The sequence below is a fragment of the Tiliqua scincoides genome, chromosome 1 (assembly GCF_035046505.1).
Source record: "Tiliqua scincoides isolate rTilSci1 chromosome 1, rTilSci1.hap2, whole genome shotgun sequence".
Lineage (NCBI taxonomy): Eukaryota > Metazoa > Chordata > Lepidosauria > Squamata > Scincidae > Tiliqua > Tiliqua scincoides.
Genome location: NC_089821.1, coordinates 4339324 through 4366130, shown reverse-complemented (window position 1 = coordinate 4366130; position 26807 = coordinate 4339324). Strand labels below are relative to the sequence as shown.

Here is a 26807-nt window from a genome sequence, read left to right as displayed (position 1 = left end):
GTCGGGTGCCCTCCCCTGCATCTGGCAATCAGAGGCAGCCTGCCTTTAAAACCAAGAGTTTGCACATACCTACTATGACTTGTAACCCATAATGAACTTTTCCTCCAGAAATTTGTCCAATCCCCTCTTAAAGGCATCCAGGCAAGATGCCATCTCTACTTCCTGTGGCAAAGAGTTCCACAAACTAATTACACGCTGGGTAAAGAAATATTTTCTTCTGTGTGTCCTAACTCTCCCAACACTCAACTTTCGTGGATGTCCCCTGGTTCTGGTGTTATGTGAGAGGGAAAAGAGCACCCCTCTGTCCATCCCCTGCATGATTTTGTATGTCTCAATCATGTTCCCCCTCAGGCACCTCTTTTCTAGGCTGAAGAGGCCCAAACACTGTAGCCTTTCCTCATAGAGAAGGTGCCCCAACCCAGTAATCATTTTGGTTGCTCTCTTTTGCACCTTTTCAAGATCAGATAGGTAATTGCCTCAAGCCCTGAGGCTACTGAAAAATTAAATATAGGAGCTACAAATTACCCTGCAAGAAGCTCCTGACATTTGCAAGACAGCTGCTAACTGCCCTGCAAGGAGCTGAGCTCCTGAAGTTTGCAAGCCTGTCTAAATATAGAGATAAAGTTTGAGGGTCTTTTTCCTGGTTATTGTTACTTATAAATAAAGTATTATTTCTTTCTAGATCCCCTTTTTTAAAAAAAGTCTGGTAAACATAGGTGGGTCCCAATAAAGTGTCATTTTAAAAAGTGGGTCCTTGTGCTAAAAAGTTTGGGAACTACTGCCCCGTGGTGATAGAGCACAGCACAGTTGTTTCCTGGGTTGTGATGATGCTTTGGGTTATGTGAGCATACAATACAAGGGGAGCCCAGTACTTCCTAAACTTCCCTGTGAGGTCAGAGCAGCAGCCAGAGGTCTGAACATTGGTTCCCTTAGTTCCCTCACTCCATGTAGTGCCCTTGCAGCTCCTATGGGTTGCAGATCACTGGTGCAGATTTGAGTAGCCCTTGTTGGGTTTTCAAGTGTGTGGGGGGGGGGGGGATAGGATCCAGCAGCAGACCCTGCTGTCATCCCTGCCCCCTTCTCGGACTTGAATTGCCCTGCGAGTTGTCCTTTCCCACCCAGAAACATCCCCTACCCATATTCCCTGCTCTCCTTCCGCCCCAGAACGCCTCTCTGCCATCCGGCATGCGCTCACGCTACTCTTGCTGTCGCCAGAGGGAACCGGAGTCAAGCGGTGCAAGCCTCTCTGCCAGCACCTTCCCCCTCTCAGCTGCTGCAATGTGCGTTACGGTACATTTGCAATGGCCATTGCCTGGGCAGCACACGAGCAAACAGTGCTGCCCAGGTGGAGGATCGGATTGGGGCCAACGTTTATTTATATTAGAGACTCAGGGTCCAATCCTATCCAACTTTCCAGCACCGGTGCAGCCGCAATGCATTCCTAATGGAAGGGAACAAACATTCCCTTATCTTGAGGAGGCCTCTGTGACTGCCTCCCCACCACCGGATGCAGTACACACCCCATTGATATGGCTGCACTGGCACTGAAAAATTGGATAGGATTGGGCCCTCACAGTACAATCCTAATTGGCACTTCTACTGGTTCAGTAACTGCTCTGCCAGCTTAGGGTGTTGCAAAAGCACCATAAAGTGCTATGCAACACCCTGTGAGTAAGGAGTGCTTGTGGGAAGGCCTGCACCACCCTGCCAGCACTGGATCCCAATGGAGCATCCAACAGAGCAATAAACTCCTGTCAGGTAGTGTAGAGGCGGGGGAGGGCAGGGCTGGGGTAGATCAGACCCGGGAGGGGGGTAGGCTTGGTGGTAGCAGCACATGCCAGTTCCCATCCCCCTTCCTTGGCTTGACATGAGACTTCTCAGGCTTGCACCAGCCACTTCACTGGCGCAGATCCAAGTAGCCCCATTGCGCAAGATGGGTCTTTACCCAGGGTAAGTAGAACAAAGTCCCCTTACCTCAAGGAGACCACCAGTCAGCTCCTTCCCAGCACTGTGGGGGCAGTGTGGTTCCTGCTGCTCTAGCACCAGTTAGGAACGGCAAAAATAAAAGTAAACTTCATAAATTGATTTTTTTTACCCTGACATGTTCTTAGGGCCAAAAGGTACTTTGTAGAAAATAGATTGATAAATACAAGTTTAAATATGTAATTCCTTTATCAATCATTTTGATGTTATTAAGTACTTTCCTCTAATAATAGTAACTTTGTTACAGCTGGAAGCAAAGTTGCAATACCACCTCCACAACATGCTACTGTCCATTTAAAACCCCTACATACTTCATTCCATATTCTTTTGCTCAATAAGAGAAATAAATCATTCTTGTCTTTATGTAGGAAACTGGACTATTTGCACAACCACAACAAATTCAAAGAGGTTCTTAAAAAAACAATAGGAGAAACAAAAAAAATATGACATCACTTGTTCCATAAAAGGATATGTATGATTAATTTCTCTCTTGGAATGCAATTGCTGTTATGTACAGTTGAGTAAATCAATTCTGGATTGTCATAGTGTTGAAGCATTGCTAAATATGTTTTCTTAAAAATATAAAGGTTCTTTATTGCTCTGATCTCATTGAACCCCTTTATCTGGAAGGTCATTCATTTTTGCTGAAATAATCATCCTGACCTTCTGGTACAATACGATGTAAAAGGGTGGAACAGAGTGTGATAGCTTTCGGAAAAAGGAATGTGTGGAGTGCGTGTGTCATTCAGCTGCAGACTGAGCCTAGAAAAATCAGTTGCACTCAAGTTAAAATCGCTGTTGTTTAGTAAATGTATAGAAAACAAGAGTAATGTAATAATTCTGTAATAGTACAATCAACAGGCCTTAGAACAACAATTTTCAACCCTTTTCATCTCACAGCATGCTGACAAGGCCCTAAAATTGTCAAGGCACACCATCAGTTTTTTGACAATTGACAAGGCACACCACACTGACAGCAGGGGCTTGCATCCCCCAGTGGCCCTACTAACAAATTATCCTCCCCCAAACACCCACGGCACAGTAACAGAGCATCTGCGACACACCAGTGTGCCATGGCACCGTGGTAGAAAAATGGGTGCCTTTGAAAAATGCTTTCCAGAAAACAATTGATCCATAATTTATTAAATGGACTCATATCATAAAAAGTGAGAATCATTACTAAATATGGAAAAAGATAATCACCAGCAGATCCAGAATAATTACCAATACTAACTTATTTCATTTCTGCTTGAGTCACAATAGCTATCACAAAACATTTGGCTATAAAGTCTGTAATCAACTTATTTTGCTCAAAAGTGTTATATACTGTGTACAGTCTGCCCTCACCATTTGCAGGTTTGTGATCCACAGAATTGACTTACCTTGAATTGCAGGCCTGCGATGGAGGACTTCAGAGGACCTCCTGGACGTAACGTCTGGTCATGTCTGGTAGGTCTTCTGAGATTCAGGGAGGCCATGCACAAGCTCCCCACACTTCAGAAGGCCTGACGGAACCTTCTGAGATGCACTTCTGGTTTAGCAAGGAAATGTGTCCAGAGGTCCTCTGATGGTCCTGACCAGTGGATTCGATTATCTGTGGGTTTCGGTATCCACAGGGGTCTGGGAACAGATTCCCTCACAAGGACCGACCGTATATACTAAAAAGACCAACTGTAAAGACTAAGAGAGCCATTTTCAACCTCTGTGTCATGGCACATTGGTGTGCTGCAAGTGGTCCACAGGTGTGCCACAGGAATTTGGGGGAAGATTATTTATTAGTAGGGCCAATGGGGAAGTGATCCCCCCCCCCCACAGGCAGCATGGTGTGCCTTGTCAATTGTCAAAAACCTGATGGTGTGCCTTAACTATTTTAGTGCCTTGTCAGTGTGCCATGAGATGAAAAAGATTGAAAATAACTGGACTAAGAGGTAGGCCAAAAGTTGACTGCAAGGCCTAACAGTTCGGTCCTGCTGCAGAGACCCTTGGTTAGGCCTGTTCTACTCTGAACCTGAGAGACCAATGCCAAAAAGGTGGTGGAATTCAGATATATTGGTTATGCAAGATCTTAGGTCGATTCTTGGGTTGGGGCACATTTCAAAGTGCGCCTTATGGCAGCCCAAGTCCCTTGGGCTGGCATAGGAGGGTCGCAAATGTGCCGTAAAGCACATTTGCGCCTCTGTGGCTGGGAGCCGCTTCGGCGCATTTACATGCGCCAACACATGGAGGCAGGCAGAAGCTGACACAAACGGCAAAGGTAGGTGTGGGGGAGACATGGGGAGGGGCGGGGGGCATTTCTGGACAGGGGGAGGGCGGGGGGAGCCCGGCCCCAAAGGCAGGTGCGCGGGCAGCCCGGTCGGGGCTGGGACCTGGCGGTTATGCCGAATCCTAACCCCCGTCCCCGGGGATAGTGGAACGGCTTTGTGCCGCGCCACTCTCCTTGGACTTGCACCACCTCCAGAGATGGTGCAGGTCTGAGGAGACCCATTGGGGCGTGCAACCCTTACCCACGGGTAAGGGGAAGAGCTTCTCCTTGCCCGTGGCTGAGCCGCTGCACCCAACGAACCTGCATTGGATGCAGCGCAAGCCTCCTGGCTTGCCTGCTCCAGCACAGGTTTGGATTGCACCCTTAGTTGTATAACAGTGCTGGAAGCCTGAAGTGAGGCATCTCTTTCATGAGCAAACCTGTGACAGAGAAAGTAAAAGACACAGATGCTGGGAGATCTGCATGGACCAGTGCTGGTGAGGAAACCTGCTTGGGCAAACGTGTGGAAGAGATGGCGAAAAAAGGCAGGGCTGACACAAGAGAAGTCATTTTTTATTGGTGCGGGTGCTCCTCTTTTGTTGTTACCTGTTTCAACCTGTTCAGTCCTGGTTGTGTTGGTGTGTCTGACTTAGCTCCACCCAGTGATATGTGACAGAGGAAGTGGACTTGCTGAGTAATGTGGGGGTAGGATGGAATTGGTTAACATTAATGATATAAAAGGGTTGCCAGGTGTATGAAAGCTTGTCAGGCCCTATGCTGAGATGTTGGTTCTGTCCAAGTGCTCAACAAACCTGACTCAATTCCAGTGTCAACGTCGAGTTATAATTCTTTCTCTGACGCATGCCAAGGCCTGCAACCCAGAGGGACTGAACACTGGAGGAACCCATGTTATGATGGAAAAAGTAAGGTGGTGAAAGCACAATTGCTCCCTCTACCCTTCTTTCCCCACTGGTCTCCAGGTGGCGACATTTCTCCCTGACAGCAGAAATGCCATTGCTTCCTGTGCTCTTGTTCTTGCCTAGCGGTCAATGAGATCTCATGGGGACATTCTCCCAAGTACTGTAGCAGGAATGTTAGAAAAACTGGCCAGTGATAAGAACATTATAATTAAACCTTTTGAACAAGGGAGAAACTATTTTTATACAGAGTACAGACAACTATGAAAAACAATGGTACTGAAATCTTTGAGATATGACTTTCTATTCAGATGCTCACAAGTTCCCACAACAAAAACAAGTAGTATCATTAAAACTACCTTGAGGAAGAGTTGTCCTTGAAAGACATATCCCAACCAGAATGCAATTTTGTGATATTCAGAATCTTGCATACCAGTTTCTTATACGGTCTTACAGCCAGTTATGTAGTTACAGGGGGCGCCACTGAGGAAAATACCGCAGGCACCACAATGTGTTGTGTAAGAGGCCTCTCCCACTCACTGTCGGAGCCATTCCAGGCTCCTGTGCATTGCTGTTGCTGCCCAGAATGGCTCTGGTGCCAAATGGGAGGGGTCGCTTACACAGTGAGTTGTGGCACTTGCAGTACTATTGTGTGTGTGTCCCCTGTATCTATGCTACTACTTACTATAAGTACTACTTACTTACTATACTATATGGATTTTATCTGAACAAATATTAACTGTGCACATAGAAAGATTAATGATGGAGAAAAGAGTAATGATCATTTTGTTATTCAAGGATGCCAAAATCATTTGCATCATTACATTAGAATAGTAAATCATTTAGGCTGCAATCCTAACCACACTTTCCTGAGAGTAAGATCCATTGAACAAAATCGGACTTACTTCTGAATAGACCTGGTTAGAATTGTGCCCTCAGTGATTAAATGAAGGCAATGATCTTGTCATTGGAATCTTGTATTAGCAAGGAAGCTGTATATTGTATATATTGATCATATACATGCTATCAATGGTATCTCTTTAGTTTATGCCCCCAACAGCTAAACATCTAAAACTAAGGGAAATGATTCACAAAATACAGTGTGTTACTCCAGTAATATGGTGCAGCTAAAATGGCTGCTGCTGAGCATACAGTAGTGACCAAAATTGTGAAAATCTTTTGAAAATGTCATGTTTTGCAGATTTGCAGGCTTATAGGAACTGTTTTGTTTCACTAAATGGAAATGTTTGTTTCAATTAAAACATAATTTAATGCTGAATTTAATACAAAAAAAAATAGAATTCAAACATCTGCAGTACAAAAAAAAGTTGTGCTGCAACACTGCTTTGAGTTTTAGAAAAGCATATAAAAATTCTTTAAATAAATAAATGAATAATGACAAATCTATAATACTATCAGCATTTAGTAGGGTAGCCTTATTGTTTAAAACAGCAGCACAGCGACATCTCATTGAGGCAACAAGTGTCTGAAGCTCTACCTTCACTATTACGTGGTGGCAGGAAGCAATTATGGCTTCAGTTAATTGCTTTTCATTTGCTGGACGCCTCATTCATACAAGTTTTTTCAGACAGTGCCGCATATTTTCTGACAGGCTCAGGTCAGCACTGTTTCCTGGCATGTCAACAGTGGAATGCCCCTGTGAACAACTATTTGCATATAGTGGGCCCTCCTTATCTGCAGATTCAGAACCCACAGATTTGACCCACTGTGGGTTCCAAACCAGTGGCTGGAGGACATACAAAGGACCTCCAGACATGACTGGAAGTCGCTTCCAGAGGTGTTCTGAGGCATGGGGATGCTATGCTCTTAATGAATTTAGATTTTTCAAAGAGGTACTTAAACTCTGGGTGCTAAGATTCCTAGCAATTCTATGCAGTGGCATAGCTAGTGGGGGCAGAGGCAGGCTGCATCGGGTGCCACCCTCAGGGGTGTGTGTGATACCACTAGTGACCAAAATCGCAAAAACTGTGGTTGTTAGGAATAATACCATTATGTTATATATCATTTGATGTGTAATTTAATGCAGAATGTAATGAAACCAACCGCATTGAAATATCTGTGTTCTATCAAAAGCTATAGCCAAAAACTAGAAAAAGAAAACACAACTGACTTTGTGTGCCGGAGTCCCTGAGGCAGTTCATGGCTGAATACAGTCACGTTCTGGCAACTCCTGCGACGCCGCTGGAACCAACCATATTGGCTTCTGCCTTTCCATTGGACCATTTCAGCGACGTGGAGAGGGGGGAATTGCTGCATGGGTCTATCTTCCATATCTTCTTTACCCAGGTTTCACACACTGAAGAGGACACTCTGTTCCAGGACCACTATTCAGAGCACGATACCATAGTCTTCCGAGACTGAAGGATGCCAACACAACACACATAATAACACCTCATTAGCTCTCACAACACTCAGACACATCGGTCAGTTTTGAGTTAAGGAAATACACTTTGGCTGCAATCCTAACCACACTTTCCTGAGAGTAAGCCCCATAGAACAAAATAGGACTTACTTCTGAGTAGACCTGGTTAGGATTGTGCCCTTTGTTAAATAAACTTCAGCGAAACTGAAGGAGACATTCCTGCAATATTTTGGTTTCTCGTTCTTTTCATTGTACCCAATATCTAACATTTTATGAAATATTACAAAAACTCCTGTCCTAACACTTTGATCTCATCAATCTCTTCTGACCAATGAGAGACTCTTTCAACTATTTTCTGGCTAAGCATATAGAAATGACTCAGATTGCAGTCCTATGTACACATATCAGGAGGTCTGGTCTAGAGGGTAGAGCCTCCATTTGCCTGAAGATTAACATCCACAAGGTCGCCAGTTCGAGGCCACCGGCACCGTGCGACCTTGAAGCAGCTGGCAAGCTGCAGCTGAGCTGTTCCATCTGCTCGGAGCGTGGGAGGATGGAGGCCAGAATGTTAAACCAGATCGGAGTGTAACATCTTGAATGTGGTGGTTCTTGAAAGAGAGAACCTTCTTTCAATTTGTAAAAATCCCTGCGTGGATTTAAAAAGCCTGCCTGTGTAAACCGCCTTGAATAAAGTCTTGAATAAAGACCAAGAAAGGCGGTATATAAATACTGTATATTATTATTATTATTATTATTATTATTATTATTATTATTATATCATGTCCCGTTAAACATAGTGAGGCTGACTTCCAAGTAAGCATGCAAAAGATGGTGTTGTCAGTTTTTGTGAAGTCTTCATATTATTTCTTTGTAGAAAGACTGTTATTTCAGGGTGCAAGGTGCACTGATAACATGAGAAGTAGCCTTGCAACAGTGGAACTATTGTCGAAGAATAAAATGCTGATGAGGTGCACTTCTTTGAACTGTGCAAACCGATGCCTGCTTAGTGGGGTATCAATTGCAATTTGGATTAATAATTTCTGAGTATTTTGACCATAAATGAGCCAGTGTTGTGCAGTGACTAGAAAGAAAGGACATACGAAAAGCCCTACTGAATTCCTCATCTAGCCCACAATGCGGTTTCCCACAGTGGTCCACCACCTGCCTCCAGGAAGCTTGCATAAAGAATAGAAAGGCATACTTCTCTCCTGCGGTTGCTACTTTGCAACTGGTATTCAAAGACATACTTTTGTTGAACCCAGAGGCAGTACATAGCCATTGTGATGAGCAGCCATTGGTAGACCTGTCCTTCATGAATTTACCCAATTCCCTTTTAGTCCTTCAAGCTAGTAGGCACTGCCCATCTTGTGGCAAGGAGTTCTACAAGAAAATTATTTGGTATGGGAAGTAGAACCTCCTTTTGTTCTGCCAATCAGTTTTAGTGGAGGAGTCCTTGTTCTAGTATTATGAGAGAAAAACTTTTCTCTCTCTACCTACTTATTCACCTTTTTTTTCCAAACTAAATAGCCCAAAATGTTGCTGCCTTTCTCTGCAAGAAAAGTGTTCCAATCCTCTGATCATTTTGGTTGACTTTTACACCCTTGCCATGTTGTTGTTGGGTTTAGATGTGGGAGACTCTTGTGTTAGGAATGGGTTAAGTCAGAATGCCAGATGTAGGGGAGAGCACCAGGATGAGGTCTCTTGTTATCTGGTGTGCTCCCTGGGGCATTTGGTGGGCCGCTGTGAGATACAGGAAGCTGGACTAGATGGGCCTATGGCCTGATCCAGTGGGGCTGTTCTTATGTTCTTATGTTCCTATCTAAGCTCCCAAAAGCGGCTCTTTACCCCAACAGCAAAGCAGTTCATCTGAAGTGTTCACATTGCTAAATCATTGACAAGGCAGATGCTATAAAAGGGAAACACTTCCCTGCTGCAGGAACCTACTATTGTTAACATGCCTAGGGGCCAACTCCTAACCATCTTTCCAGCACTGATGCAGTTGCAATGCAGCCCCAAGTTAAAGGAATAAACATTTCCTTACCCTGTGGAATCCTCCATGACTGCCCTCCCATTGCAGGATCCAGCGTACACCCCATTGGAACAGCTAGCTGCATCAGCAATGGAAAGTTGGATAGGACATAAGAACAGGATCAGGCCATAGGCCCATCTAGTCCAGCTTCCTGTATCTCACAGTGGCCCACCAAATGCCTCAGGAAGCACACAAGACCTGTATCCCGGTGCCATTGTTGCATCTGGCATTCTGAGGTAAATTGGTCCTATAATCCTATACAGTGCATAGGCATGGGAGGGGCATTGTTAGGAAGGCCTGTTGAGTTCAGTGAAACTCACTTTGTAAGGAAATATATTTAGAATTGACCTGAAGATAAGAAGGTCCTCTTGCTAAGGCTGCAATCCTAAATACACTTACTTGGGGGGAGGCCTGTTTCAAGGAGTGGGATTAATTATTATTATTTATTTGATTTGTACGCCTTTCTCCTCAAAGGGCACCCAAGGTGGCTAACAACAATAATATTAAACATACAAAAAGTGATAATTTCCACTTAAAAACAATATATAAAACAAATAAAAACAGGCAATATAAAACAAGCAATATAAACAGAACAATATAAAAATAAGCAGTAAAAAACATTAAATTCCTAAAAGTCTAAAAATTCCATTAAATTTACTTCTTGTCAGCTGCAGAGCACTGTAAAATACTTAAAATAACAACAAAGTACATTAACAAAAATAGGACAGCTCTGCACGACCACGTTGGATGCCTTTGCCCTGGGTCAGATTTACTATCGAACTAATGAAGCTTAAACTTCAGGGCCCCTAATCCCGGAGGGACCCCAGACGTAACTTTAGTCCACATTGCTTAAAAATTTGAGGTCTAAAATTTCAACATTCTATGATGCATCATGAATGTATTTTCATTCATTTTCCTAAGTTTCACCCCAAACTTTGAAAACTATAAGGCCTTAAGAAAACACAGGTCATGGTTCAGGATGTGGACTCACCTCCCTGCATTACAATCCCTGCGCATGAACTGGAGGTTGTCCATGACTTTGTGTACCTTGGCTCAACGCTCTCCAACACTCTTTCTCTCGATACTGAGCTAAACAAACGCATCGGTAAAGCAGCTACCACGTTTTCCAGACTCACAAAGAGAGTCTGGTCCAACAAGAAGCTGACAGAACATACCAAGATCCAGGTCTACAGAGCTTGCGTCCTGAGTACACTTCTGTACTGCAGCGAGTCATGGACTCTCCGCTCACAACAGGAGAGGAAACTGAACGCTTTCCACATGCGCTGCCTCCGGTGCATTCTCGGCATCATCTGGCAGGACAAAGTTCCTAACAACACAGTCCTGGAACGTGCTGGAATTCCTAGCATGTATGCACTGCTGAAACAGAGACGCCTGCGTTGGCTTGGTCATGTCGTGAGAATGGGCGATGGTTGGATCCCAAAGGATCTCCTCTATGGAGAACTCGTGCAAGGAAAGCGCCCTACAGGTAGACCACAGCTGCGATACAAGGACATCTGCAAGAGGGATCTGAAGGCCTTATGAGTGGACCTCAACAAGTGGGAAACCCTGGCCTCTGAGCGGTCCGCTTGGAGGCAGGCTGTGCAGCATGGCCTTTCCCAGTTTGAAGAGACACTTTGCCAGCAGTCTGAGGCAAAGAGGCGAAGAAGGAAGGCCCATAGCCAGGGAGACAGACCAGGGACAGACTGCACTTGCTCCCAGTGTGGAAGGGATTGTCACTCCCGGATTGGCCTTTTCAGCCACACTAGACGCTGTGCCAGAACCACCTTTCAGAGCGCGATACCATAGTCTTTCGAGACTGAAGGTTGCCAATATATATATATAAGGCATAGGAAATTTTTATTCACACCAGTGACTCTGACATGTGAGATAATCCAGTACAGCAGTTTTAATCAAAATCTGAGTTGTAGAGGTTAAATTTAAAAAAAAACAAAAACATTGTGATAATCTGTCGTGGTTGAGAAAGTGCCCCTGTAACAGTTCAAACTTCAGGACAGTGGCGCTCCTGGTCACTGCCCTGCCTGGGGCACACATATGGGTGTCACCCCCCCTGCCACCTAGAGGTGCGGCTCTCCCCTTCCAAGTGTTCTGAGGGCCAGGGAAGCCACATGCACCTTCCCCTGCCCCCTTCTGGAGGCCAAAAATCATTACTTCAGGTTTTTAGTTGAAAACCAGAAGCGACTATTTTCAGCCCCCAGACAGCGTTCTGAGGGCCGGGAAAGATGCGTGCAGCCTCCTTGGCCTTCTGGAGGCCTTGTAAGGCATTCTGGACGCTGAAAATAGTTACTTCAGGGATACAAATGTGGAATAGAAATGTGGAAAAGTAAAATAAGATTCACTTTCAGCATGTGAAGTTTAACTATATTTAAAGACCTCATTATTCATGAAGGCTTTTCACTGATATTGGGGGCTGCTGGCGCTTTTGAATGATTTATGTTTTAATAGTTGCGATCCAGGGTGTTTGTTTTAATGTTTTAATTGTTTTTTATATATTATATTGATTTTATGTTCATTTTGTTAGCTGCCGTGAGACCCCTTTGGTGTGGGAGAAAGGCAGGGACATGTGGTGGGTGGGAAAAGTGCCATCGCCTTGTGTGGTGCCCAAGTCCTGACAACCAACATGCAAAGTGCCTCACACAACATCAGAGTCCTTCGAAAAGCACCACCACCACTGTGTGAGGTGAGGCAGTTGAGGCAGAGCCTCCCCACCGGAGTGCTTCGAAAAGCAACACCACTGTGTGAGGTGAGGCAGTTGAGGCAGAGCCTACCCACTGGAGTGTTTCAAAAGCACCACCGCTGTTTGAGGCAGTTGAGGTAGAGCCTCACCTCCGGAGTTGTTTGAAAAGTGCCACCTTGTATTGGCAACCTTCAGTCTCGAAAGACTATGGTATCGCGCTCTGAAAGGTGGTTCTGGCACAGCATCTAGTGTGGCTGAAAAGGCCAATCCGGGAGTGACAATCCCTTCCACACCGGGAGCAAGTGCAGTCTGTCCCTGGTCTGTCTCCCTGGCTGTGGGCCTTCCTTCTTTGCCTCTTAGTCTCAGACTGTTGGCCAAGTGTCTCTTCAAACTGGGAAAGGCCATGCTGCACAGCCTGCCTCCAAGCGGGCCGCTCAGAGGCCAGGGTTTCCCACCTGTTGAGGTCCACTCCTAAGGCCTTCAGATCCCTCTTGCAGATGTCCTTGTATCGCAGCTGTGGTCTACCTGTAGGGCGCTTTCCTTGCACGAGTTCTCCATAGAGGAGATCCTTTGGGATCCAGCCATCATCCATTCTCACGACATGACCAAGCCAACGTACCACCACCAAAGTGCCACCACCAAAGTGCCAAAGTGCCACCGCCAAAGTGCCAAAGTGCCACCGCCAAAGTGCCACCACCACTGTACGAAGTGAGGCAGTTGAGGCACAGCCTCCCCACTACAGTGCTTTGAAAAGTGCAACCACTGTGTGATGTGAGGCAGTTGAGGTAGTGCCTCCCCACCGGAGTGTTTCAAAAAGCAGCACCACTGTGTGAGGTGAGACAGCTGAGGCAGAGCCTCCCCACCAAAGTGATTCAAAAAGCGCCACCACTGTGTGAAGTGAGGCAGTTGAGGCAGAGTCTCCCCAATGGAGTCGTTTGAAAAGGGTTGAGTGTGCTTAAGCGCCTCACAAGGCGGTGGTGGCGCTTTTCAAACAACTCCAGTGGGGAGGCACTGCCTCACCTCACACAGTGCACCTCCCTGGTGTGGTCATCATCCTGGAGAGTCGCACTGGGCGAGGTGCCCCTCATGAGCAGTGAACTCCCCTCAGGGTGACAGGAACCGACTCAGGCCTCCCTCACTGTCACCCCTCAGGTGGGGGAAGGGTGGGGGTGCTGAGGCGCGGACTGCCAACCGCCACCGCCTCTTTCTCTCCCTCCCCCCTTCTGAGGCGCTTTCGGCCAACAGAGGGGAGAAGAGGCCGAGAGCTCGGTCGCGCGCTCCCGCGCCTCCTGATTGGTCGCTGCCCTGCTGCGCGCCTGGTGCGTGGGCGGGGCTTCCACCTGACGACCGAGCGCCCTGCCTGGTGGAAAGGAGCGGAAACGTCGACTAGGGCTCTTTCTGCCCCCCCTCCCCGTGTGCGCATGCGCAGTGGCGACGGGGGCGCGAGCGCGCGCTGAGCCGCGGCGGCGGGAGCGCGAGAGGGAGAGACGAGTGCGGGTGGGGGGAGGGCGAGGCAGCGCCGCTGAGGTAAAGTTGGCGGTGGGGGAGGGGCAGGAGGGCGCGAGAGCCTCTCTGAGGGAGGGAAGGAAGGAGAGAGCGCGGCTCAGCCAGTGCCGGGGACCCAGGCTCGGCCGCCGCCATTACCCGGGCGAGCGCTGAGGGGATGGGGTAAGGCCGGGAGTTGGCGGCGAGGCGGGCTGCGGTCCGACGAGGAGAGTTCCGGGAATGCCGCCGTGAGGGAGCCGCCAGCGAGGTAGGGAGAGCGATGAGCCCCCCCGGCCCCCCCTCGCCTCAGCCCCCCCAGCGCTGGCCCCCCCACACCCAAGCCCGTCAGCAGCTGCCGCAGCAGCCTCGGAGCCGGGCGGGCGGCGCTGCGGCGGGGGCTCTCCGGCCCTCCCCCTCCCTTGTTCGAGCTCTGCCCGCACCTACACGCCCCGGGGAGGGGGCTGGCTGCGCCTCTCGCTCGTCCCAGGCAGGTGAGGAGGAAGGCCTCAGCTGGCGCGAAGGGTCTGATCCTGCCCGGTCAGGCTCTGTGGCTGCCAGCTGGTCGCTGAGAAGAGAGAGACAGAGAGCAGTGGCGAGGCTGGGGGGGAGCACTAAGGGCCCCATCCTGTGTCTGTCTGCTCAGAACTCCCATTATGGTCAGTGGGGCTTACTCCCAGGTAAGTGTGGATAGGGTGGCAGCCTATGAGCCCATCCTATGCATGTCTACTCAGGAGCAAGCCCATTATAGTCAATGAGGCTTACTCCCAGGTCAGTGTGGCTAGGGTGGCAGCCTCAGAGCCCCATCCTATGCATATCCACTTAGAGAAGTAAGCCCTGGAGAGAAGCCCTGGAGAGAAGCCCTTAGAGAAGCTTACTCCCAGTTCAGTGAGGCTAGCAGGCAGCCTCAGAGCCCCATCCTAGGCACCTCTACTTAGAAAAGTAAGCTCCATTATAGTCAATGGGGCTTACTCCCAGGTCAGTGTGGATAGAATGACAGCCGCAGAGTCCCATCCTATACATGTCTACTCAGGAGCAAGTCCCAATATAGTCAACGAGGCTTGCTCCCAGGTAAGTGTGGATAGGGTGGCAGCCTAAGAGCCCCATTCTAGGCATGTCTACTTAGAAATAAGTCGCATTATAGTCAACGAGGCTTACTCCCGGGTAATTGTGGATAGGATTGCAGCCTAAGTTCTGTAGGGAGCCTCACCTCAGTGTGCAAGCAGCCCCTCCCCCTCAGCTGTTTTGGGTGGGGGAGCAAAATGGAGATGGAATGCCTCTGTTTTGCCCCCCTACCCAGAATGGCTTTGAGGGGGAGGGGCCACTTGCACACAGAGGTGATGCTCCCCACAGAACTTAGTGCTTTGCCCCTGCTGTAGCTGCACCACTGAGAAAGGAGGAGGGCAGGGAATAATCTGCTCCCTGTTCCCCCCACCTCTCCACCCCCTCCTCCTATGCATTCCTATCTTTTCTCTTTCCCCCCTTTTCCTTCCCCTCTCCATCCCTCCCTCCCCCTCTTGTTCTCTTTGGGCCTCCTCCCCATATCCCTCCCTAGCAAACTTTACTCTCCAAAGGTGCAAAAGTGGCCTACGCTCTCCCCTGCAAGCCCTCCCATCACCTCCCTTTAATGCTTCTGAAACACGGGTTGCTCAGGCTGTGCTGCTGATTATACATCTCTTCTTGATTATACATCTCTTCGTGTTATTTCTTGCCTGGATTTCCTCCCATCAGCGGAAAGCACTAGGGTGGAAGAAGTGGGGGGGGGGATGACAGTCAGAAGGTGGTGAAGCACATAATAAGTTCGGGGGAAGGATGCAGAAAGCTGCCTGCTATGCCCAGGACTTCAATCGGAGCAGTCCATTTTGTACTTGTTCTCTTTCCAGGAGGTGTAGAAACCTTTCCTTGTGTCCTGTTGTACGTGATCCTTTCAGCAAATACAGTGTTAAGGATTTGCCTGGAAAGTAGGAGGAAAATGTTTTAAATCAAGACCAAAATAGGCCAGCGGGTGGGTGTGCATGTTAAGTTTAGGTACTCATACATAATTAGTGTATTTTCCCTCTTGCTTAGATACCAGCAATTGGCAGAGATCATTTTTTTAAGTCTGTGCTGCACAGTCAGGCTGTACAATGGATTCAAACATTTGTGGATCAATTGCACGTCCATTTTAGATGTGTGTTTGGAAGGTCCTTTCTTTTTGAAAAGAATTAAGGCATTTGTATTCATGTTCATGTAAAATGAATGGGAAGCTAGGTTGTATTTGTCTGATGTATACAATTCACTTCCTCTTTTAGCACTGTACTTTGTGTGTACGTGGGGGGTCAAAAATACTAGTGACTGCTGCAGATAGGTATTCAAGTAAGTGAATTTAATGGTATATATTTAAATATGCAGTTCTGTGAGCTTTTTTGATAAATATTTTTGTGATTAAGAGATTATACTGACATATTGCTAAAGGTTCACAGTAACCATACTGAGGATTGGAATGTACTGTACACTATCTAGTGTAGCTGCATTGCCCTAATGTCTTGTATCTATGAAGCAGAGTCTTATCTATAAAAAGCTCATGCTGTATCAGTTATAGTGGAGTTCTAAAGCTGTTTACTGAGCAGTTCCACTAACTTCCTCATAAGAATACTAAGGACTGCAGTTTAAGGCAGTCCTGAGCACTCTTAGTAGGAGGTTCTGTCCCACTCAACTTGGTGGGACTTATTGCTGAGAAAACATGCATAGAATTATGTCTCTAAAACGTAACTTTTCTGTCACATTGCCCAGTTTTATATAGGTACTAACTAGTTCATTCTTATGTTAAAACTTATTACCTGTCGGACAGGTACATCAGCTAAATAGTTGTTATAAAAGAAAATAGTTTCAGTAAAATACTTTTTATAGTAGCAAAAGTGTGCTGTGGTATAAAGCCTAATCCAAATACTTGTGTTCAATTACCAATAGTATTTACAACAAGGAATCTTAAGATCATGGTAGTGTGTTGCTGATGGTTTCCTGAGCTGAGCAATACCAACAATGAACTTGAAACATATTTTAAGAATTTATTTCAGGTTTCCCAAGTGTGATGCTTATAATGTTTTGTTGCTTCTGTGTTGAATTCAAGCAAAAGTTTCAGTTCTTCACTGAGACTTTATTTAGTAATAGTATAGCCCACAGTTCATGTACTGCTCATTTCAGAATACTCTCATGAGAGGATTGTATTGAAGTTTCATCAGTATCAGTTCTAGATTAGCTGCTTATTATTAGGCTAATACAAATGTTCAGAAGTATCTTTACAGCATGTGCTGTCAGATGATCTGCTGACATTTAACTTCATAAGCACAGTAGCAAATATATCCTAAATATTTGTTCTGGCATATTTACTAGTAACACTGTTGCAGTGTCTCTCTGGTGCTATTGTAAGATTCCTCTACTTCAAGCAGTATGACATAAATTTATGACGTGGTGAAACATGGATAGCATCCAGTGTTTCCACCATTGAGAGTTCTGTTCACATGCTTAAGGATCCCTTCTGTTTCTGGAGGAAGCTCTCAGTGGGATGCCATCCTATGTCTTCGAATAATACTATTTGTTTTTCTTCTGTGTTTAATGTCAGTTCCATTAGAACAGAGAAACTGACTAGACAGGCATAGCAGCCTATATTTAAATTAGTTATACTAATTTATTTTTAGTTCTATAAAGTGAGTTTTGCCTGTTGCTTAAATTAGTTATTGCTTGTAATATTTGGGGTGTGTGTGTGTGTGTCATAATTTACAACTTAGTAAGATGCCTTATAGCACAAGCCTATGCATGCCTACTCAAAAGTAAGTTTCATTGGAACTTACTCTCAGGTAAGTGTGTATATGATTGCAGCCTTAATTATTGTCTAACTTGTAGCCAAAAGATTATAAACAGAAAAGGAAAGAAGCAGCTTTGTTTTCTTTGTATTTTTGACAGCATTATGTACACACAGTGAATTAACTGACAGCACAGATTTCTGCTGTATAGAATTCTTTTCTTTGGTAGGTCTGACATAGTCCTGTATGAAAGATCACTATAAATAGGAAAATGTAATATTAAAGCAACTAAATTAGCAATGTGCATAATCTCTGAAACCTATAATATAATACACGAAATGTTTTAATTTGATACATTAATCCAGCTGTTTCCAAATTTACCCTTCTTTCGTAGTGGCCTCTTCTTGTCTCTTTCAGGCATCACCATCTTGGATCACATAAGCTCTTGCATGATCCAAAATGGTAGCACCCAGGAGTGCTGTGAAGGCCACCGGGGACATCCACAGTGTCCCTGTGAGTTTGCCACAGTGACTGAGGGCGCCATGGCGCACAGTTTGGGAACCACAACCCTAAGCTAATTAAGTGTTTTGATTTGTGCAAAATGGTTATAAACTCTTCCAAGAATCCAGACATTTGAAGTATTTGATCTGGCAAATTTGCCATATATATAATTTTTAACTTCTAAGAACTTATTCATACTTCATTTCTGAAACTTTGGTGCCAAAAGTACCTGTGCTAAAATGGCATAAAAAAAAGCACAGCATCATGAATTGTGAATGGAACACATGCAACTAAATAGCTAGGTTTTCTTCCATTTAACATGGTGATGATAATTGGGAAAGGATTGAGCCGTTTTTGCTCTGAACTGACACTATAGAGGTTTTGGCAAGTACAAAGTGAAATCTGTAATATGTTTAAAATCAGAGTGGCAGAGCTTAGGTGTTTGACTTGCCAGCTTGTATAGAATTGCAGGGTTTATGTGAAATGAGAGGGATTGAGAGTCTATCTCTGTGTTTGACTTAGGAGAAAGCCAAAAAGTATGTGTCTCTTCTACCTTAATTTCTGCTGTGAGGTACAAAATAGTTGTTTGTATAGGCTTTGAAAAGGTTGGAAGCAGAGAGAGAGCCTTAGGGTCCAGTCCTATCCAACTTTCCAGCACTTATGCAGTTGTATCAGTGAGACATGCACTGCATGTGGGGGAGGCCTCCCTAAGTAAAGGAATGTCTGTTCCCTTACCTCAGTGCTGCATTGTGTCTGTATTGGCACTGGAAAGTTGAATTGGATTGGGTCCTTAAACTTGACTTTCTCCTAAACTTTGGCTGAAGTGAGACAAGACCCATTTCCCCTGAACTATCTGTGTATGCCAGATGACTTGGAGTGGATTGGCCTTTTGTGTCTGGCATGCAATGAAAGAATATTCTTTTTGAAGTTGTGGAAAATGGGAAACCTGGAGATTGACAAGGTTCTTATATTCTACCAGACATTCAGAGGAAGGGGCAGGTAGTAACTAGTGTTGGCATATGCCAGTCATATTTGCATATCCTTTCCTTACTACTAGCAACATATGAACTTGTTGGATCATATAAATGCTTGTACGTTGCAGTAGTTAACTACTTTAATGAGAAATAATGTCACCACTCAGATGGAACATACCAAGATCCAGGTCTACAGAGCTTGCGTCCTGAGTACACTTCTGTACTGCAGCGAGTCATGGACTCTTCGCTCACAACAGGAGAGGAAACTGAATGCTTTCCACATGCGCTGCCTCTGATGCATCCTCGGCATCACCTGGCAGGACAAAGTTCCAAACAACACAGTCCTGGAACGAGCTGGCATCCCTAGCATGTATTCACTGCTGAAACAGACGCCTGCGTTGGCTCGGTCATGTTGTGATAATGGATGATGGCCAGATCCCAAAGGATCTACTCTATGGAGAACTCGTGCAAGGAAAGCGCCCTATAGGTAGACCACAGCTGCGATACAAGGACATCTGCATGAGGGATCTGAAGGCCTTAGGGATGGACCTCAACAAGTGGGAAACCCTGGCCTCTGAGCGGCCCGCTTGGAGGCAGGCTGTGCAGCATGGCCTTTCCCAGTTTGAAGAGACACTTGGCCAACAGTCTGAGGCAAAGAGGCAAAGAAGGAAGGCCCACAGCCAGGGAGACAGACCAGGGACAGACTGCACTTGCTCCCGGTGTGGAAGGGATTGTCACTCCCAGATTGGCCTTTTCAGCCACACTAGACGCTGTTCCAGAACCACTTTTCAGAGCTCGATACCATAGTCTTTCGAGACTGAAGGTTGCCAACAACAACAAATGTCACTACTTGAGATTATGGTTGTTGGTTGAGAGTTATTGTTGATTGTGTTCTACAAGTAGGGTGCCTGCTGTCAAAAACTGGTTGCATATACTTTGTTGAATCAATATATGATTCTACTTTCTTTAAAAAGGCAAACTTTGAGAGATGCAGCAACACAAACTTGAAGTTAATTTTGAGATAACCAGATGATGTACTTGACAAATTGTTAAACTTTAATGATAATAATAATATCCTTTATATAGCACAAAGATAAACTTACCATTGTAAGTATGTAAATAAAATGCTTAGTTATAAGTTCTGAAATTACATTTATAAAACCAGTGAGTTCTCGTGAATCTTATTCATGTCTGAAGGATTTTTGCATGGGTTGATCAGTATTTTTAGTCACCTTGGAGAAGTCCATACAGAGGCCCCTATTTGCATTTTGGATTAATTAGGAATCTTGTTGATTCCTAACCTTGGCTAACATTGCTACTGATGTAACCATTAGCCATGGTTAAACCTAGTGGGGATAACTTAAGGAAAGCTTGCAATCCTGTGGCCTGCTTCCAATTACTTAGCCATTGTTAGTAGTTGACTGTGTTACATCTGTACTAGGTATATAGCAGAGCATCAGATTTCTGCAATATATGGTTTTTGTTTAGTAATATAAAGAATTTCAGTTTTCAGAACAATGTTAAGCTCAGGGAGCAACATTTTAGATAATGACTGTTAAGACACTTTGGTAGCTTGCTCCTTCTTCTAATAAGCAACTAGGGAAGAAAAATGATTGCATATTGCACTAATAATCCTTTAAACAATCTATCTCATTGCTGTTCTTGGCTGTTTCCCAACTCTGTTGCCATAGGGCTACTTGTCACGTTATATACATGATTTTTCCTTCCCATATGGTGTTCTATATGTCTGAGTTTGCACTTGTCGATTTAGAAACTTGTGAATTGGCATGAAGAATTGGTAAAGTTTTTATGTACAGTATCTCTCTGAACTCAGTAGTTATGTAGCACATATTCAGACCTTGTGGAAATGATACTGCTCTAAATAAAAATTTGGTATATCCAAAGCTTTTAGGTGGTCAGTTTTCAGATTAGTGAAAGCTTTCTTCATTGATAAAATTGTTTGATGTTGTATTCAGAGAAATGCTGCAACTCTTTGTCATCCTTCAGTTATCCAGAGGGAAACTTTAACTGAAGACTGAGTTGTGTACCTATGACAATTTCATTATAAACTTTTGCAAGTCACATCAGGACACACATGAGATATCATAAGAATTCAGTCAGTAAGGGATCGCGACAGGCTTGTTCTTAGGAGGCTTTTGCCAGGTAATGTGCACTTAGTAGATACTAGAATCTCACTGAGTGGGAATGTGATTGTGTGCTCATCACAAATATGTCATATATATAGTATTAGCAATTGAAATTTTACATAACTTAAATGCTTGTCAGGAGTTGAGAATTAATCATTCAAATGTAACCAATAACTCCTGTAAAAATCTAAAAGTCACAGTCTAAAGACAAGGAAAAAAATCGACTGAACATCCGATTTAACAGTTTATTTTTTTCTCTGTCCTGTGAGAATATGGGCTTCCCAAACATTTTGATTTTTGGACAGAATTTGTGGCATGAGTGTTATTTATTTAAGGAATTTATACCCCACCTTTCCACCCCACAAGGGCCCTTAAGGTGTCTTCAAAATAAAACATTAATATAATACTGATTAGAACAATACTAAAGCATTAATGTAAAACCAGAAGCATAAAAGAATTAAAACAGGATACAATAAGCTCAATTGAATCATGATTAAAATTATATTCATAAAAAGTGCCATCTCCTCCAATGTCAGCATTTAAAAGCTTCCCTAAATAAAAAAAAGTCTTGAGGCCCAGCCAGAAGAATTCCAAAGAGAGAGATGTTCTCAATTCTAGTGGGAGGGAATTCAACAGATTGTCACCACCAAGAAGGCCCTGTTTCTTGCTGCCATCCCACTTGCCTCTACTGGTGGCGGTGCAGTTAGAAGGGTCCCCTTTGATGACCTGAGAGGACGTACTGGATTTTATGGAAGGAGGTGGTCCTTCAAATACCCTGGACCCAAGCCATAAAGGGCTTTAAAAGTAGCATATTGAATTGAGCTCGGAAACAAACTGATAGCCAGTGTAGTCACTAAAGCAACAGCCTGACTGAGTCAAACCTGTGAATCCCAGTAACCATATGGGTGGCTGTGTTCTGCATTAGTTGCAGTTTCCAGACTGTCTTCAGAGGCTGCCCCATGTAGAGTGCATTGTAGTAATCTAATCTAGATGTCACTAGGTCTTGGATCACTATGGCCAGGTCTGAGTGACCCTGGTATGGCGAATCAGCCAAAGCTGAGCAAAGGCTCCCCTAGCCACAACTGCTGTCTGGGAGTCCAGAAGCAGCTGCAGATCCAGAAGAATCCCCAAGCTGTGGACCTGCTCCTTAAAGTTGTTTAATTTAAAAGTCCTGTGTGGTCTGGTATAAGAATACCTAAAAGCATTTTTCCCATGTGACCCTTTTCTTATGCTCAAATCTTCATTTGGGTTGTAGAAATTAGGTAGGTCAGGAATTCTCTCCCCAGGAAGTTGTGCCTTCCCTGGCTTTCTTCACATGGCAGGTAATTGCTCTGTGTGGAAGAGCTTTTGAGGTACAGAGGAGTTGGGCTGCTGTTTTCTGTGTGTTTTGTTCAAGATTCTGTATGTTGCTTTTTTTATACTGGGTTGCTATTGATTTGATGGAGACAGAAGCCTACTGTTTTTTAAATATAGTAGTGCTTGGGGGGGTTGAAGATTTATCCTCTGAAATCTTAGAGCTTTGGTTTTTCTGTCATGTACAGATGCTTGTAAGTAGTTGTAGTGTGTTGAAACAGATTCTCATTATAACTGTATGTTAATGCAGCCTGTATTGAATATTTTAAACTTTTAGAAAGTACTGAAGCTTACATTTAGGATACTTAGTTTAGATGGACATACAGCCCAAGCTATGCAAGTCTACCCAGTAGTATGTTCTGCTGAGTTCAATAGAACCTACTCTCTGATAAGAATGTATAGGATTGCAGCCTTAAGTACAAGCACATTAAATAAAATGGTTTGTCATTCTTTGTTGGCTTTTGTGCATTCATACTTTTAAAAGTCTTTCAACTGGCTATTTTTTCAGATCTCTCAGGAAGAAACCATCTGAACATAGTTTAAATGTGTGACATTGCTGCCAAGAAGTTATTAGAAAGTATCACAGTCTCCTTGCCTGATATTCTGAAAGGGTAAGTTTGAGCTTCCAAATTTTCTGAAAATCAATGAGCATGAAATGATGTATACATTTCTCAGAGTTGTGCATTTAAACCTGTATAGGTCCTGCAGGAGTCAATCAGTAGATTGATCCAAAAGTCACTGTCTAGTAATACCTTTACTGGGACCAAGAAAAATGACAGGAAGACTTGATGAGCACATTTTCCAGTTCTCCAGAACTTTTTATCAGGCTGAATGTTAAGCAAAGAAAAAAGCAATGAAAAAAGGAAAACCTGGGTGTAATGTAATATTAATTTAGGTAACTATTGTTTGCTTTAACATCCACCCTGATAAAGAGTTCTGAAGGGTTAGAAAGCTTGCTGCTCAAGACTGCATCATTTCAGTTGATCATATTTAAATGATTTATATTTTACCTTTCCCCTTAAAATAAAGGGCACTCAAGGCTGCATACAAAAAAGCAATAAAACAATTAAAAGCAATTAATAAAAATGACCAACATGGTACAGAAGCAGCAGAATACCAATAATATAGCAGCAAAAGTTACCAGGTGCAAAAATGTATAAAAGATTCTAATACCATAATAAAGATATTACTAGATGGTGACTCTTTAAATCTTTTGAATCAACATGGCTACGTATGATATTGGTGTATGATACTAGCCTGTTTCATCAACCTGCTGCATCGTATTTGCTCACTAAGGAGTGAAGGAAACCCTGCAAACTAGGTACTCTATAATTAGATTATTAAACTGCCATGTAAGTATTATCTTATTAACCAGTCTTATTTTGGGCTTGTGCCCTTTAGATGCAGAGCCGTTCTATTCTGTGTCTATAAAAAACACCCCTTTGTTCCATAATCCCTATCCCTGAGGTGCCCCATCTTTGAATTCCACATGTTACAGTTTCATCACTTACCCCCTACCTGTGCTACTTTTAGACTATTCCTATTGATTAATTGTATTCTCTGTTGTTGTTGCCATCGTTAGTGACTCTTTCCTGTTGATGCTGTTTGAAGTGGGCCCTTATACATGCCTCATCCTTTCTGTTATTCCAAACATCCTTTTGTTACTTGAAATGCTTAGTATGTGTCTACTCAGAGTGTACTGAAGCTCCATGAGTGGAACTCCCCATCTTATGAAAAGCAGTCGTGGAATAGAAGGGGAGGGAGTTAAGCTTGTTTCCTTATTTTTCTGCTTAAAATAGGTATCTCATCCCCCAAGTCCGCTATTTGCCCCACCTGGCAGGGTTAGGATAATCAGATAAATACACTTAATAAAGAGACTGTTTTTGTTTAATATGCCACTTTGGATTGCAGATGCCAGAATCACATTATGATTTTGTCTTAAGGAAAAGTTCTGATCTAGCTTGGGGGAAACGGCAGCATTCAGACATGCATGTAATGCTTTACCCTGCAGAGGGCAAGAAGTCATAAATACATACATGCTTAATTTGTTTTCTAAGTGGTACGATATCTGGAACAGTTATGCCAGGTGATGAACCATATTTCTACATCTGTCTTAGGCTTGTGTGCTTTCTAAGTTACCTATTGTTTTGCATCACACAAGGCAGTTGAAATGCCTGTGGTATGTCTGGGTTCTTAAGTGGTTCCAGAGCTAATTAGTAAACTCTGGTTAGTGTTAACCAGGCAGACATAGACTAACTATGCTTAATTTAAAAAAATTGATATCCTGTCTTTTTCATGTTCAATTTCCCAAGGCGGCTTACAGAGTTTCATAACAAAATGTACAATGTATAAAACAATAAGTAAAATTCATAAGAACAATAAAACCATGGGGGGGGGGGGACTATTTGGTCCAGAAAGAGGCAGCAGAACCACAACACCATTACAGAGAGCAGGCATCAACCCGTCATCCAAACACCAGACAAAAGAGAACATTTTAAACCCTCACTGAAAAGCCATGAGGCAGAGGGTAGTTCTTAATTCCACCAGTAGAGAATTCTATAATTGTGGTGCTACTGCAGTGAAGTTTTGCCCTCGCACCACCATTCCTCTAACTTGGGACAACAGCAGCGCTTGTAGGAGAGCCCTTCAGATGACTAAGGGTGCAATCCTAACCCCTTATGTCAGTGCTTTCCAGCACTGACATAAGGGCAATGCAGCTCTAAGGTAAGGGAACAAACATTCTCTTACTTTGAGGAGGGCTCCGTGAGTGACACCCAACTGCAGGATGCAGCACACGTCCCATTGGCACTGCTATGCCAGTGCTGGAAAGCACTGACATAAGGGGTTAGGATTGTGCCCTAAGAGATTAAGCTGGCAGTAGGAATTTTCTCAAGGGAGTACAGCCTGCATAGTGGAGATACCCATGAATGATTGAAGTGAGATCAGCAAGGAGACTAAGGACCTAAAGGATTATTCTTCTCCCCCCCCCCCCTCCACATGAGACACTGGAGGGAAACATTAGAAGTGAACTTCCTTCCCTTTGCTGTCTTTGACATAGGGACAAAGGAATGCCCAAACTGAGAGATTATCCCATCGTTATTTAAATGTGGAATCTCTCCTGATTCTAGAAAATTATACCCCCATGGAAGAGCCTGTGTTCAGATAAACTGCAGGAACATCTCCCAGTTTGGCTGTTTACATCTCTCTCCCCACCCCTGTGAAAGAAAGTGGGTAAGGAAGGAGTATGTAAGCCGTCACAAGTCCAAGAATGGTTTAAGAACAGGTAAATAGGCCCTGCGTGATCATTCTTAAATGACGTGTGAACATTCTAATGTCAGTTGTTGGTTTCCTGTTTGCTTTAAAAAACACACACAACATCTGCAGAACCAACCCTTAAGCTTTCCTTTAGAGAGTCTGAAAAGGGCAAGAAGGCATAACTACATCCAGCTACTGTGTTGAGGCAGGAATGCTACCAAACATTCTGAGCAGATTAACCAACATAATCCAGATTGTGTGCCTCAAAGCAAGAATGAGCAAGCCTTGTGAAAAGCTGAGGAATATGTTTAGTAAAAACACTTCATTCTGCAGAGGAAGACAAAACAGTTCTCCACGGTCACCAGGCCATCTGCCATTCAGGAAGCTACATCTGTCTTTCCTCACTGCAAATTTGGCACTTAGACTCTGAACCGCAACAACACAACTCATCAACCAAGTTGCCCTAGAGTAACTTTTCTCAATGTTTCAGATGTAAATCTAAGTTCAACAATGACTGCTCTCCAGTAACATCCAAAAAGATAATTTATAGAACAAAGGACATTGGGTTGTATCCATGTTTGTGCCAGCAGAACAGAGTTTGTGCAAGAGATTTTTCCTGCCCCCTCCTCCCCACTGCTGCCCCTAAACTCTTTCAGAAACCACTCCTGAGGGCCAAGGGACCCTCAGGTATGGCATGGGATGCAATGCACGAATCTCTAGGGAGAGGAAGGAGTTTCTGAAAGTTGTGTAGAGGCATTTTCTGCAAGTGGAGCTCTGCTTAAGATTCTGTTGCACAGTTTCCAGGAATGGCCTCTGCACTGCATCCCATACTGTTTCCAGGCCCTCATGAGGTCAAGGGACTGTGGTCGGGAGGAGAGGGTGGGAAAGATCCCTTCTGCTCACATGAGTGTGGATCATTACTGATAGTCAACTATTACACAGGCCTACAAAATTGATGGTCAGAAAAGTTTTCCCCAAAGTTTATGGTGGTTTGATATGAATTTGGGGTGCTGATTCCAAAAATGGCATCAGTTTTGCCCTATCACGCCTAGTTTTGGAGATAT

General features: G+C 44.3%; 1 protein-coding gene across 1 annotated transcript in view; it reads left to right on the top strand.

Moving 5' to 3' along the window:
* Positions 1 to 13819: 13819 nt before the first annotated feature.
* Positions 13820 to 26807, top strand: part of ARHGAP5 (Rho GTPase activating protein 5) — a 58622-nt gene continuing 45634 nt past the window's right edge. Inside the window, 2 exon segments of the mRNA XM_066632864.1 lie at positions 13820 to 14002; positions 22997 to 23099. The gene's annotated coding sequence lies outside the window, so the exon portion shown is untranslated.